At 42.8% G+C, this 12,218-nt stretch overlaps 1 long non-coding RNA gene across 1 annotated transcript; it reads right to left on the bottom strand.

The window, feature by feature from the left end:
• Positions 1-2,376: 2,376 nt before the first annotated feature.
• LOC308194534 lies at positions 2,377-8,759 on the bottom strand. Its single transcript, XR_013950648.1, has 3 exons — positions 6,694-8,759; positions 6,116-6,347; positions 2,377-5,986 (listed from the first exon to the last, which is right to left on the bottom strand). It is a non-coding gene; the product is annotated as an uncharacterized lncRNA (long non-coding RNA).
• Between the last annotated feature and the right edge of the window lie 3,459 nt (positions 8,760-12,218).

Below are 12,218 nucleotides of genomic sequence, written 5' to 3'. Positions count from 1 at the left end.
AGCCATAGATGTCTCCTAAGTGTAGTAAAGTTCTTCAAAGCAGAAAATGAGCCTGTGTGTAAAGGTCACATACTTGATGTAATGTTCTTAGATTTCTAAAAAGCTTTTGATGAGGTCAGTTATCAGAACCATTTAAAGCAGATAAGATTTAATGAGATAAGAGGGAAGATCCTCCTGTAGATTAATAACTACTCAAAAGATTTGCAACAAAAAGTAGTGATAAATGGGAGAAAGCAATCACTACTGAAATCCACAGGCATCCAGATGTTCAACATATTTGTGAAAGGTCTGCAAAGGAGGTGAGTAGTCTGGTAGCAGTTTTTTGATGATAAGAAATTGTCTGGAGTGGTCAGAATTAAAATAATCTATGAAACATTTCAGAAGTATATTTTAACACTTTTAATAAAAATGATTTGATAATAAAATGGCAAATTTGAAAGTGAAGAATAAAAACTCATGCACATAGATAACAATGCAACACTTTATATATACACACATACATAAGCAAAGGCACATCAACATGTAAATGTACATAGTGCTTAGCTCTGACCCAGCTATTATCACTCTGGAAAGGAACGATGGGTCATTTGCATAAATATTTGAAAGGATCATTTCAGTGTACAGTGTTCACTTTAATAAACCTATAGTGCATACGTACTCCTTCAATTCTGTATGCAACTACCTTACTTTGAAAAACATTGACTAAACAAGATGCATAAAAGTTCAAGACAGACCATTGCACGTACAGTCTCCCGTAGAGACAGATTGAAGAAAAAGAACTCCTGCATTTTAAAATTAGCTTACCTCCTGGTCCCTGCAATTCACACAGCAAGTATACTTGCTGAGCTTAATACTGATTTCTCAAAAAGAAAGGGAAGTGAAGCTCTCAAGGTAGTTTACAAGGAGATTATAACTGCCTAGAGACATCCCAGGAATGGGTAAAATGAGGACACAGCTGAGGATGTTGGATAGGATGCTAATCACCCATTCTACAGCTCTAGATTATACTATCTAAACCTGAGATTTTGTTGGCAAGGATGGTGTTAAATAAGAATGAAACAGTTATGGTGTCAGGTGGAGTTTGTAGAGATGTAAATTATCAGTGGGAAATAAAGTATTTAGTCATTAAAATTAAGCATGTGTTTATAAGGAAAAAAAAAGTACCTTTGCAAATTTTATGCTAGGTATCCTTACTTTACATGAATATTTATTTAAGCACAAAATTTTCACCTTATTGTGAGATAGACCATATAGAGCATCCCAGTTTGTTTCCACTACCTGATAATCATCTCCTGCCAAACTTTCTACAAAGAAATTCATCAAGACCTTCACGTAACATGGAAGCAATAGGTTGCTGCAGATATCCATGGCAGCCTAACACGGGCATCTTGCAGATACAGCTGTATCACTGCAGATTATCAGGCTCAAGCTGAAAGGCAGCAATATGTGCACATTTACTGCTGATCATTAGACAAGGTAGGAGACATGACATGTTCTGACTCATCATCAGATGCGTCTGGTTGTCAGAGGATTATGTCAGTAGTACCACAACTCCTAAAAATCTCTCAATGCTATCGAAATTCCTTCTGTCAGCTGGATTCAGTTGCTCTGACTACAGGGCAAACTGGTAAATCAAAAAACGAACCTTAACAAATCTGGTGGAAAAAAAAGAGATGACTAGCCTTTTGAAAGGACGTGCAGAAAAAAGAAAAAAAAAGACAAAGAAAAAAAAAGTAAAAACAAAGTAAGTGGATTCATCAGTTCTGCCAATCAGTGAGTGCAAATTATAAATCCAAATTTAAATAACTGTATAAAAAAAAATAATCCATGTTAAACAAATGATCTGCAGATAGCTGGTTTCCTCCTCCTCATGCCCACACATATATCACATTTATTTTCCCCCCACCTTACCAAACTCAGTGAGAGATGGTGAAATTTTCTTTTAAAAGAAGGTTTGAATTCACTTAAACATGTTTCAGATCTTTTAAAAAGTTTATTCAGTTGTATTTTCTTAGAAACAGAAAAGTGCTATAAGTTAATACTCACTACCAGTACATTAAATGTATCTGTCAATTCATAAACTATCTGAAACAAATAGAGGCACACTGGGAAGGGTTCAATCCTGGTTTCTTAAATCAATAGTAAACTGTTATAGAGCTGGAAGTTTCTCTTCAAATTCGGGCCCACTGGTAATTGATGCATTTTAATTATCTGAGGCATGAGGCATTGTTGCAAGATTTACAGGAAAACTTTCAAAGATATCTAAAGGAGTTAAAACAGCCATTGAATATCAATGGGGTCTAAATCCCTTAATTTCCTTTGCCTCCTTATAAAGCTTTGATCTGCATTTACAGAGTGGTTAGCAAATAATTTATTCTTCAGAAAAGTTTTCAAGGTAATTCTTTTTTTGAACATTTGTTTTTCTTTATTTTTCTTACCTGTTGAGCACTGCTCAGTGTGGGAGAGCTGCCTGCCTGCTCAGTGTGAGCACAGGGTTCCTAGCAGTGGTAGCAGTGATATTCTTGCTGCTGTAAATTATTATTACAGATATAATTATTGCTGTTATTTTTATTTCAGGAATATTTCTGGGAGCTGAATGGTCTGCCCAGAAATAACTACTTCATCGCAGCAAACATTTGGCCATCTGCAATAATCCTCACTGTGTATGTTAATATCCGATGCATTGTTTTCCCTGCCAAAAGATATTCCTTTTCTTTTCTGTCAAAGTAAAATTCAGGCAAAAGTTCCAAGCATCAGGTCAGAAGGTTGTTTCAAAATGGGAAATGTCAGCCAAAGTTAGTCTTCATACCCATGCGCGGCTGGCTTTCCTTTTGTCTCAGCTACCCCCACTAATACCTATGCCTGGCCTAATACACCCGTGAGCCTGACTAAGGCTGACTTTCCCCATGTGCCGAATATCAAAGGACATGCTTGAAAATTACTAGCCCATTTCTGGATTTCCTCTGTCCGGCCTGAACAACACACCCGTTTGTACGCGGGAATTTTTGTCAGACCATCCCACCGGAACAGATGAAAGGCAAAGTGCAGCATCTGTGAGCGAGGCCACCAAAATCCAGAGATCTCCGTGAATTCCCTAAGCAGAACAGCACAAATCAAAGCAAATTAACACGTCACATTTCTTCTAAGCAAGGCTCTTGACAGTATTTTTGTTTCCGGGTGGGTTTGGGGCTCTGGCAGCGGGGCGGCTGGGCGATGCTTGCTGCAGAGGCCAGCGGCGCAGTTCTTGGCTCACAGCTGCGGGGCTGGAGGCTGCTCGGCAGGGGCTTCACCGACTGCTCAGCTCCCTGGTACCAGGCAGAGCGGTCTGAAGAATGCGGGACAGGATCAGGACCCAAGCAGTCCTGTAATCCCACTTTATAAATTTCAGCGGGGAAAAACCATATTATCTTGTTGTTTAATGCTATTCATGGGATACAATAAATCAGCTTAAAAGAAAAATCCTCAGTAGGATAAGTGTAAAATATTCCTTTTCCTTTTAAGTTAGAAAAATATCCACAGCAAGGGAGAAGGAAGAAGGAAGGAAAGGATTTCTACCTGAAATCAACGCAGTTTGATCATGTGATGACATTTTTTTTAATTGGTTAGCATACCAGATACTAATCCAGTCATTAAAGGGAACTTCATGTCTGAACTTTGAATGTTTTATTTTATACACATTTTTTTGCATTAAGAAGGCAAATGCACACTCTTTTAGAAAATTAATATACGTGGAGCTGTTGGTTAGTTATGACTTGTTGATATGTCTCCAGCAATGAAAACATAGGCAAAGATTTCAGCCAAAATTCTGACTTGGGTGCAGTCAGAGGAGGTTTGACTGCAGCTCTCACCAGCAACAAATTACACAAGTTGGTTTGCTTTTAAACTATCATAGCACTTTGGTATATTATACATTCATATGCTTTATTTTTTACAGTGCAGTGTTGTATAATTGATGTTGGTTTTATTCTTCCCTTGGCATTAAATCTGAGATAAAATCTTTCTGGTAGCCCTAACCCCAGATACACTTTACTGTCTCCCAGTCTGTGCAAAATATTCCTCATCAAAACACATGGAAGGGCCCAGGCAGAGCCCTGCAGATGTAAACATGAATTATTAGAAACCCTCATACAGAAATACAGCATATAACCACCTCAGCACTTGCAGCCATATGACCACATCAGCCTCTAGCTTTGGGGGTTTGTTTTGTTTACTTTTTAGACTGTGTGGATGCAACAAAAGTTTTTGGTTTTGTTTTTGTTTTTTTTGGGGGGGAGACACAAACAAAAACCTGAATCTAGGGGAGCAGATTCAGTCAGGCAAAACCTGGAGCTAATGGCTCTGAATGGGAGAGGTTTTCTCCCAGCCCACCAAATCTAAAGTTCAAGGTGCCCTAAATAAGGCAGAAGAGGCTGTGTCACCCCATAGAGCCCCACAGAGTGGTGGAAGCCTGTGTGAGCACTAGCAGGTACTTCACCATGCTCCAGAAAGGAACAGGGATCTTTGCAGGCTGAGAAGCTAGCCCAGCTTTGTAATGGTTGTTCATTTCTGAGATAAAGTTTGAGGAAGATGACAGAGCTCAATAGCAGGGGATGGACTTTTTAAAATATTCCTGCATTCTCTTTTTCTGGGTAGTAGGAACACCCAGGGGTCCTGGACTGACCACAGCACATCACCCCATGCCAGTGAGAGTGGAGCCACAGCATGTCACTCCCAGGCCTGCTGGAGCCCACTCAACAAACTGTGCTTTCCATTCATCACTGTTATTAACACAGCTGATGGTGCTCTTCTTGAATCCTTGGGAGATGCCCTCAAATCTGGGGCTGCTTTCTGCTCCCACACAGAAATCTGCATTTTCTTCCCAGCCAGCCTGCCATAAATCCACTGGAGAGTCCTGAAAACCCTCTCAGGGAATGCAATCCACGGCAGGATCCGGCTCCTGGGCCTGGGAGTACCTCCCTGGGCTGAGGGCCTGATGCAAAGGGCCTGATCCAGTCCCATTGAGGTCGATGGCGAAGCGCCCGTCCAGCCTGGGGAGAACAAAAGGGTTGGGCTTGGCAAATCATTTCCGTTAATGTAGATTACAATTACTGATGCCTCTTTGCAAATTGCTCTTCTTTGACATTTTTATAACTCAATAATTTCCAGTTGTGTTCCCATGTTTGCTTCTTTTGTGTATAGTTTTCCAATTTTTGAGTGCATGGTTCACAACATTTAAACAAGCACTAACAACAAATTACCTGCTCAACTGGATTCTGTGAAAAGAGGCCCTGAAACTTATTTACAAATTAAGCAGACTCAGGCAGGGAGGGAGCAGTCACCAGGAGAGAGCCGTGGCTGTGCTGTAAATCACACATGGGTTTCCAGCCAGAAAAGCCCTGCATTTGGGGGGGCGGGTTGACACGGGAGTGGAGCTCAAGACCTTCTTTCACTGGGGAAAATCCACCTGATTTTTTTTCCTATTTAACACTCTTTGGAGAAATGATTCTTCAGAATTAAATCAAGATATGAACAACTCCACACCCAACTAATTTGTTTTTCCATTTAAAGAGTTAGGTCTATTTTGTATTTGTTTAATTATTTCTCTTCAATTGTTATAAAATAAATAAAATATTGCATATTTACCTCGTAAAAAAATCCGATTAAAACACATTAGTGACACAACCCAAATAGCTCAGTCCTCCAGAGCTCTCTGCCCGAGCTGTTTTAACACAGAATTGATCGCTCCATGTGCAACTTCTCCTTCCGTCGCTTGAAACATGCAGCCGTTAAGATGGGAAGTAGCTGCTAACTTTGTATTGTATTGCACTGTATTGTTTGTTTTGCATTGTACTTTTTGTTCCTCAAAATTTGCAATTTTGTTGTTGTTCTAAATAACTGCCCGCTATTTTGCTGCACGGCAGTTTTATTATCTGATATCAGCTCTCACGTATCCCAGCGCCCCTGGTTAACACGGTTCTCTCTCTTCGATAGCTTGATTTCGTTATGTCTAGGAAAAAAAAAAACAAACAAACAAACAAAAAAAAACTCACGCCCTGTCTCATATATTATTTTGGGGAAACGAACAGAGCTCGGATTATCTGCAAAGCTGCGAGCACTTCAGCAGATGGCTGCGCACCGACCAACTTTAAAATTCAGCCTCCCGTCCGTTTAGATGAATTTGCATCGCCGTGCCAGCACCCCGAAAATTATTTATGCCTCGGGTCTTCACTGCTCGGGACTGCAGCTGTTCGTCGTGTCATTTGGGCTTTTCCCGTGATTCTCCAAAAGGCAAACAGGGACCCACCAAAATTAGCAACCGGCTTCGTCTTTTTCCGTCGCTGCATTTCGGGACTTCGGTAACACGGTCTCTATATAAGAAGGAAATTTAAATTGGAATATTAAATTGGAATAGGTCCGTGCTATTATTATTATTATTATTATTATTATTATTATTATTATTATTATTCTTTTTTCCTGCGCTAATAGCAGTTAAGATTTAAGTTGGGTTTAAGCGAAGTCAAAACTGTAGTCCGGCCGCCTCTCGCTTTTTTTTTTACCCCTTCTTTCCCCCCTCTGCGCAAGAAGTAACCAAAAGGGGAACAAATAATTGAATAAACCAGAAGGGGAACAAATAAATGAATCCTTCTCGGTGTCGTCGCAAGAAGCATTGCCCGGGCAGGAGAAGGATCCCGGGTGAGGTGGCGGGGAGCCTACATGACCCAGAGGAGGACAGAGGAAGGCAGCTGTCCTCGGGCACTCGAGTCGAGCAAGCTTCTTTCATCTTTTCTGTCGCTTTGGCTTAATTTACTTCTGCCCTCCAACGCCCTGTGAGTTTAATCACATCACATCTCCTTCAGCCAGAGCCACCGACTGGAAAGAAGAATGAGACAGAGGGTGAAAGACTGAAAGGGAGAGAGAAGGGAGGAAGAGGAAGACTAAGGAGGGAAGGAAGGAATAACGGAGGGAAAAAGGAAGAGAAAATAGGGGGCGGAAGGAAGGAAGCAAGGAAGGAAGGAAGGAAGGAAGGAAGGACAATATAAATAAATATAAATAGTCCCTTCCTCTCAGGAAAGAGGAATAAAACGGCAGCCAAGTGCTTGCTGGCGTCCCTGGGAACACCCGCAGCGATACGCCGGCTTCTTCGCACATCCGTGAGTGGGAGAGCATCTGTAGCACCAGCGTGCCGCAAACACGCCACTGAGAAGGACAGAGAGACAGAAAGAAAGAAAAAAAAAAAACAGGAAAAGAAAAAGAAAATAAAAGGAAGAAATAAAGGAAGGAAGAAATGAAGAAAAGAGAAAAAAGAAACTGCGTCCCTGAGCACCTTATAAATCTGGGGCTGAGCGGGGTTTGGTTTGGTTTTCCTGTGTTTGTTTTGGTTTTGTTTGTTTGTTTAGTGCCGGGGTTCGTTGCTTTGTTTCCGCGGAGGGGGAGCAGCGTGGCGCTTCTCGGCATCCTGCCTTGAAACCAAGAGGGGAAAGGTTTGGTTTGGTTTGGGACCGCCGCCGCGCTGCCTTGCAGCCCTTCCCTTGTGCTCGCCCTGCTCTGGTTAAAAAGGGCTCTCCTGGCGAGGGTCTGCACCAGCGCACACACATGGCAGGGGGGGAGCCAGGGACTGCACCAGCAGAGCAGGGAGAATGCCCCAAGGGGGCTTCAGCTGCCCCTGCCTGCTGGTCCTCGCAGCCGTGCCGGAGCCACCGACGGGGGTCCCTGGCTGAAGCCCGGGGCTGGGGCAGCCACCTCCCCCCGAGGAGCAGAGGGGCCAGATCAGCGGGGTGACGGACTCTGAAGGCACTTTAATGACCAGTTTGGTCCCCTCCACCTCCCCGCCACCCCCAACCCCTTTCTGCCCCATCTATTCTGCTCATCCTCAAGCGGGTCGGGGAGGGAGAGGGCATAGGGGAGGTTGCTCCCGCTGACTGGGAGGGCGGAGGAGCCCAACCCTGCTCTTTGCAGGCTCCCCGGGTCCGGCAATGCTCCCACTTTGCAAATTTAGCATCCCCAGCTATTTCCCAGGGAAGAACCTGTCCTCTCCCCCCTCCCATCCCCTCGCTGCCCTGTATGCTTTCCCAGAGCAGCCACAGGAGCGATTAGCAGAGATTCAGGTCAACCCGTGCCCCCATCCTAGGGGGCACCTAGACGAAGGGACAGTCCGGACAGACCAGGGAAACGCAAGGAGGAAGAACCAGGGTCACCCCTAGGAAGCCCCAAGTTTCCCAGGGGACAGCAGGGACAACACCAGTGGCCGCTGCTTGTGACCGGTTAAAAGAGAGGCTCCGGCCGCTCCCCGAGATGTACCGACCCGGGGGAGTTCAAGTAGGGTGACATCTAAAACCAAGCAACCCCCCCGACCCCAGTGAAGGCAGTGGGCAGGGCTGAAAGAGGGACCCAGCTCGGATGCTCAAATTGTCGCTGCTCGCCTTTGCAGTTAGTTCACTGTCCAAAGCAATATCGACAGCAGTGGTAAGTCCTCGATAACTTTCCTGAAAACTTCCTACCCATTGGTACAATCCAGGCACTCGTTCCTCTTACAAGTAATATATATGTATATATATACATCCCCAAACGTTTGGAATTGAGGCTCTTCCAGAATTTACACTTCCCTATCACCACCGGGCAGCACGCCGCTATCGAGCAGAAAAGCCCCACAGCAGGGAATACTGGTAGTTACTTTTCCAAATGGCACCTTTCCCCTTTGGAAAAAAAGAGATTAGCAATATAAAAGTTTGTGAAGCCACAAGTATTTTTTAAAATTGGCATTACCGTTAACAAGAACAAACCCCGCGGTGATAGCCCCTAAATACCGCGCTAATAGCCCCCACGTGGAAAGAAATCCTCAAGTGTTACAAATTCAGTTTAACTACCAGAAAAGCAGCCTGGGCAGCAGCGAAACGCGAAAACTCCTTACTCCGCATTCCCCGCCTTTGATTTCTATTTTATTTTTAACTACAGTCTCATGGGAACGCAGCGCCGGAAAATCATGACCAGATGTACATAAAGAGGCGCCTTGTTCTCTCCGCTAAAATCTCCTTTTAAGCACAACTGGAAAAAGAAAGTTTCTGAAATAGCTTTATTTATTTTATTTATTTATTTACCTATTTTGGTTTTAGCACATGTGTGACTGCGTAGAGATGGGGCAAAACGGCAGCGCAACTGGGCGGGAGCAGCTCTGAAAATACAGCGCAAAGAGCTGCGCTACTCCAGGGCGAACCTGTGCTGTGTGCAGCGGCTATACCCCCTGGAGAGGCTGCCGGGCATCTGTGTCTTTGCTTTTTTTAAATTTTATTATTATTTATTTTTTTAATACCGCGGGACAAACCCCGTGTTTGGCCGGGAGCTGGAAGGGGAGGCGGTGACATCTCTGTGCTGCGCGCAAGGCAGGCGCCGTGGGGTGCCGGTGTCCTTGTGCCCCACTTCCCTGCCCTCTGGGAGCAGCAGCAAAAATTTGGCTGTAAGAGCGGGTTTGCAGGCGGAGGGAAATATCGGCCCTGAGAAATAAAGGGGCTTTTATTTCCAGGTAAGAAATCTTTTGCCGAATCTTAAATAAGAGCATTTTAGTGCCTGGAAATTCTGCTGCTCTGTGTGCCACTCTTACCTGGGAAGTTGTGAAAGAAAAACGTTTATTTCAGTTATATACTTCACAAAGTTTATTAATAACATTTTTTCCCCCTTGGGAACTGCAATCTGCAACAGAATAAAGAAAGGGGAACAAATAGTCTGTGCTCACTGCTTGCTATCATTTGTGGCTTTATTGTTTCTATTTGATTTGTCATCTAGTACAATGCTGGATTCTCACAGCACAATAATTTGGGCTTCGATGTACCTGTACAGATCTAAGGTTTCTCTGATGAGAGGTTAACAAATAGCCTGAGCAGTCGTCTGTAAAGGGAATACAAAGCTTTCTGTCCATGCCTCAGTATTGGGTATTACAATTCAAATCCAACCCCTTTCACCTAGCATTATGGGGAAATGTTATTGGGAGCTGGCTTTTGTTGCAGGAAATCCCATTTAAAAATTGCTTTATAGGCCATTTGCTGCAATCCTCAACATTGATCTCATTATAGCTCCCTTTCGCTGCTGTTTGTAAATCCTGGTATTTACCAGCTCTTGGTGGCAGTGCTTGGTGGCATTGCTTGCTGGGGGCTGTTGTTGACAGGCTAGGAAATGTCGAGGTGCCAGTTTCTGGGGAACTTTTGTCTGGAGGAAGCATTACTACTTATCGAAACAGTTGGCCAGAAGTATATCTTGGGTAATGACTCATCCAGTATAATCTCTTAAACCTCGGGGCTGTCCATTTTGCAGACAATGTGGGTTTCTGTGCTGGAGCCTTCTCACGCAATGACCTAATGTAGACAGGCAGGGAGAAACGGCACTTGAAGCAATGGGTTAATTGTCAGATTTAATAGTCTCAAAAAACATGGAAATATAAATGTGTAGAATTAGTGTTGGTTTTAAACAGGACATTAAAAAAAATCTATAGAGATCATCTATTTTGGAACATATCTCTGATTAGGCTGGTGTGCTTGCAGCTGTGGTTACCTAGTTGATAAGTTAGAGCATCTTTGGGATATTAGCAACTGTACTGATAAAAGGAAAGAATTGGACTTGAGAGCTTGGTTTTTGTCTTGAAATGGGACGTTTTAAAACACGTTAGGTGGGGGTGGACCAAAATGTGGTGGTAAGTGGACTGTTAATTTCTGTACTACCAGATAAGACCACATATCAAAACAAGCTACATGTTACCCTAAAACTGTTGTACATGTTGTTGTTTTAGTGGTATATGGATCTAGAATCAGGGAAAAGGATGGCTATGTTTTGATTTCTGAAATTGACAATGAAGATTTTAAGCTCACTTCTGAATTATAATGGTATTATAATGGTATTATTCAAATGCTAACATTTAAGCATTTAATTTAAATTTCTTTTAAGTCTGTGTAAAGAGAGAGATAGTAAGCAGAATAATGCTTCTTGTCTCTAAGGAGTCTTGTCTCTCAGGAGCTCTTGCTGCCTGTCCTTAGTGGGATTTACCTATGGTGTTACTGTTATATTGGTTTGGAGTTTCTGATTCAGACAACTAAGAGTCTCAAGTTTCCCAGCTGGCGTGCAGGAGGGAAAAAAAATAAAAATAAAAATGTATTTTTGGCAAGAGCAACAAACTGAACTGGAAAATACCTCCATCTTCTTTTTAGAAGATTTCAGGAGAAGGCCTGACCTGAAAATCCATACTACATGGGATAACTCTAGGGACTCCTTTATCTTGATGTGTCACATCTGACATGGCTGATGTATTCTACCCAGTTGTTCAGCAATTAAAGAATCCTTTGAAGATGTCAAAGACCAGTTTTGTAGCACAGGCCTGGACTGAAGTCTTCTTCCATCCCCTAACTATGCTGTGATCTTAGGTGAGGATTTCCACTGTTCTACCTTGAGAGAACAATTAAAGGCAAAAACTGAGGAAGACTGGAACTAGGGTCTCCTGAGTGTGAAGTCTGTCATTGTAGCAGAGATCTTCTCTCCATTTTCAATTCATTTGGTTTGTTTTTTTCCTCCTGTTAGTTCTTACACTGTTCTCTACTAAATGTTAATGAAAGCAGATTGAATATTGCTGAAATACTGAGTTTGAGGAATACTGGTTATAAATTGGGATCACATTACTCTGTATAAATTATATATAGTTATATGTGTATTATCTCAGAAAATCATCAAGGTTAGAAGGAGCCTCTGGAGGTTATTTAGTCCAGCCCCCATGCCCAGAGCAAGGTCAACTGCAGTGAGTTGCTCAGGACTGTGGCCAGCAAGGTTTTGAGTATCTCTGAGGATGGAGACTCCACAGCCTCTCTCGGCAACTTGTTCCTGTGTTCACGTCTTTGTAGCTTAAAATATATTTTTCATGGAAATGAAATGTATTGACTAGGGAGAAAAAGATCTAGTTTGCTCTCTGCATAGTCATGGCCAGCCAATATTTTTTTTTTCCCTCCTGTAGTTAAGGAATTTCTTTGGCTCAAGTAGTTGTCATCAATACTTAATTCCTTGCTGTGTTTATAGACAGCGTCTCTTTCCCTCTGAGCTTCTGCTTTTTTAGTCTTTATGCTCTGGTCTTCAGTGAACTTGGGACAAATCCTTAGCTTCATACAATCTTGTGGGTCTTCATAAATTCAGTACCCACTGAAATCCTACACAAAATATGTTATGAAAAAGCTGGCTGGGAACCAGCATTATCATAACAACAGAAAGATAAC

This window comes from Anser brachyrhynchus, assembly GCF_964034855.1.
Source record: "Anser brachyrhynchus genome assembly, chromosome: 4".
In the NCBI taxonomy this organism is placed as follows: Eukaryota; Metazoa; Chordata; class Aves; order Anseriformes; family Anatidae; genus Anser; species Anser brachyrhynchus.
This window is presented reverse-complemented; position numbering and strand designations above follow the sequence as displayed.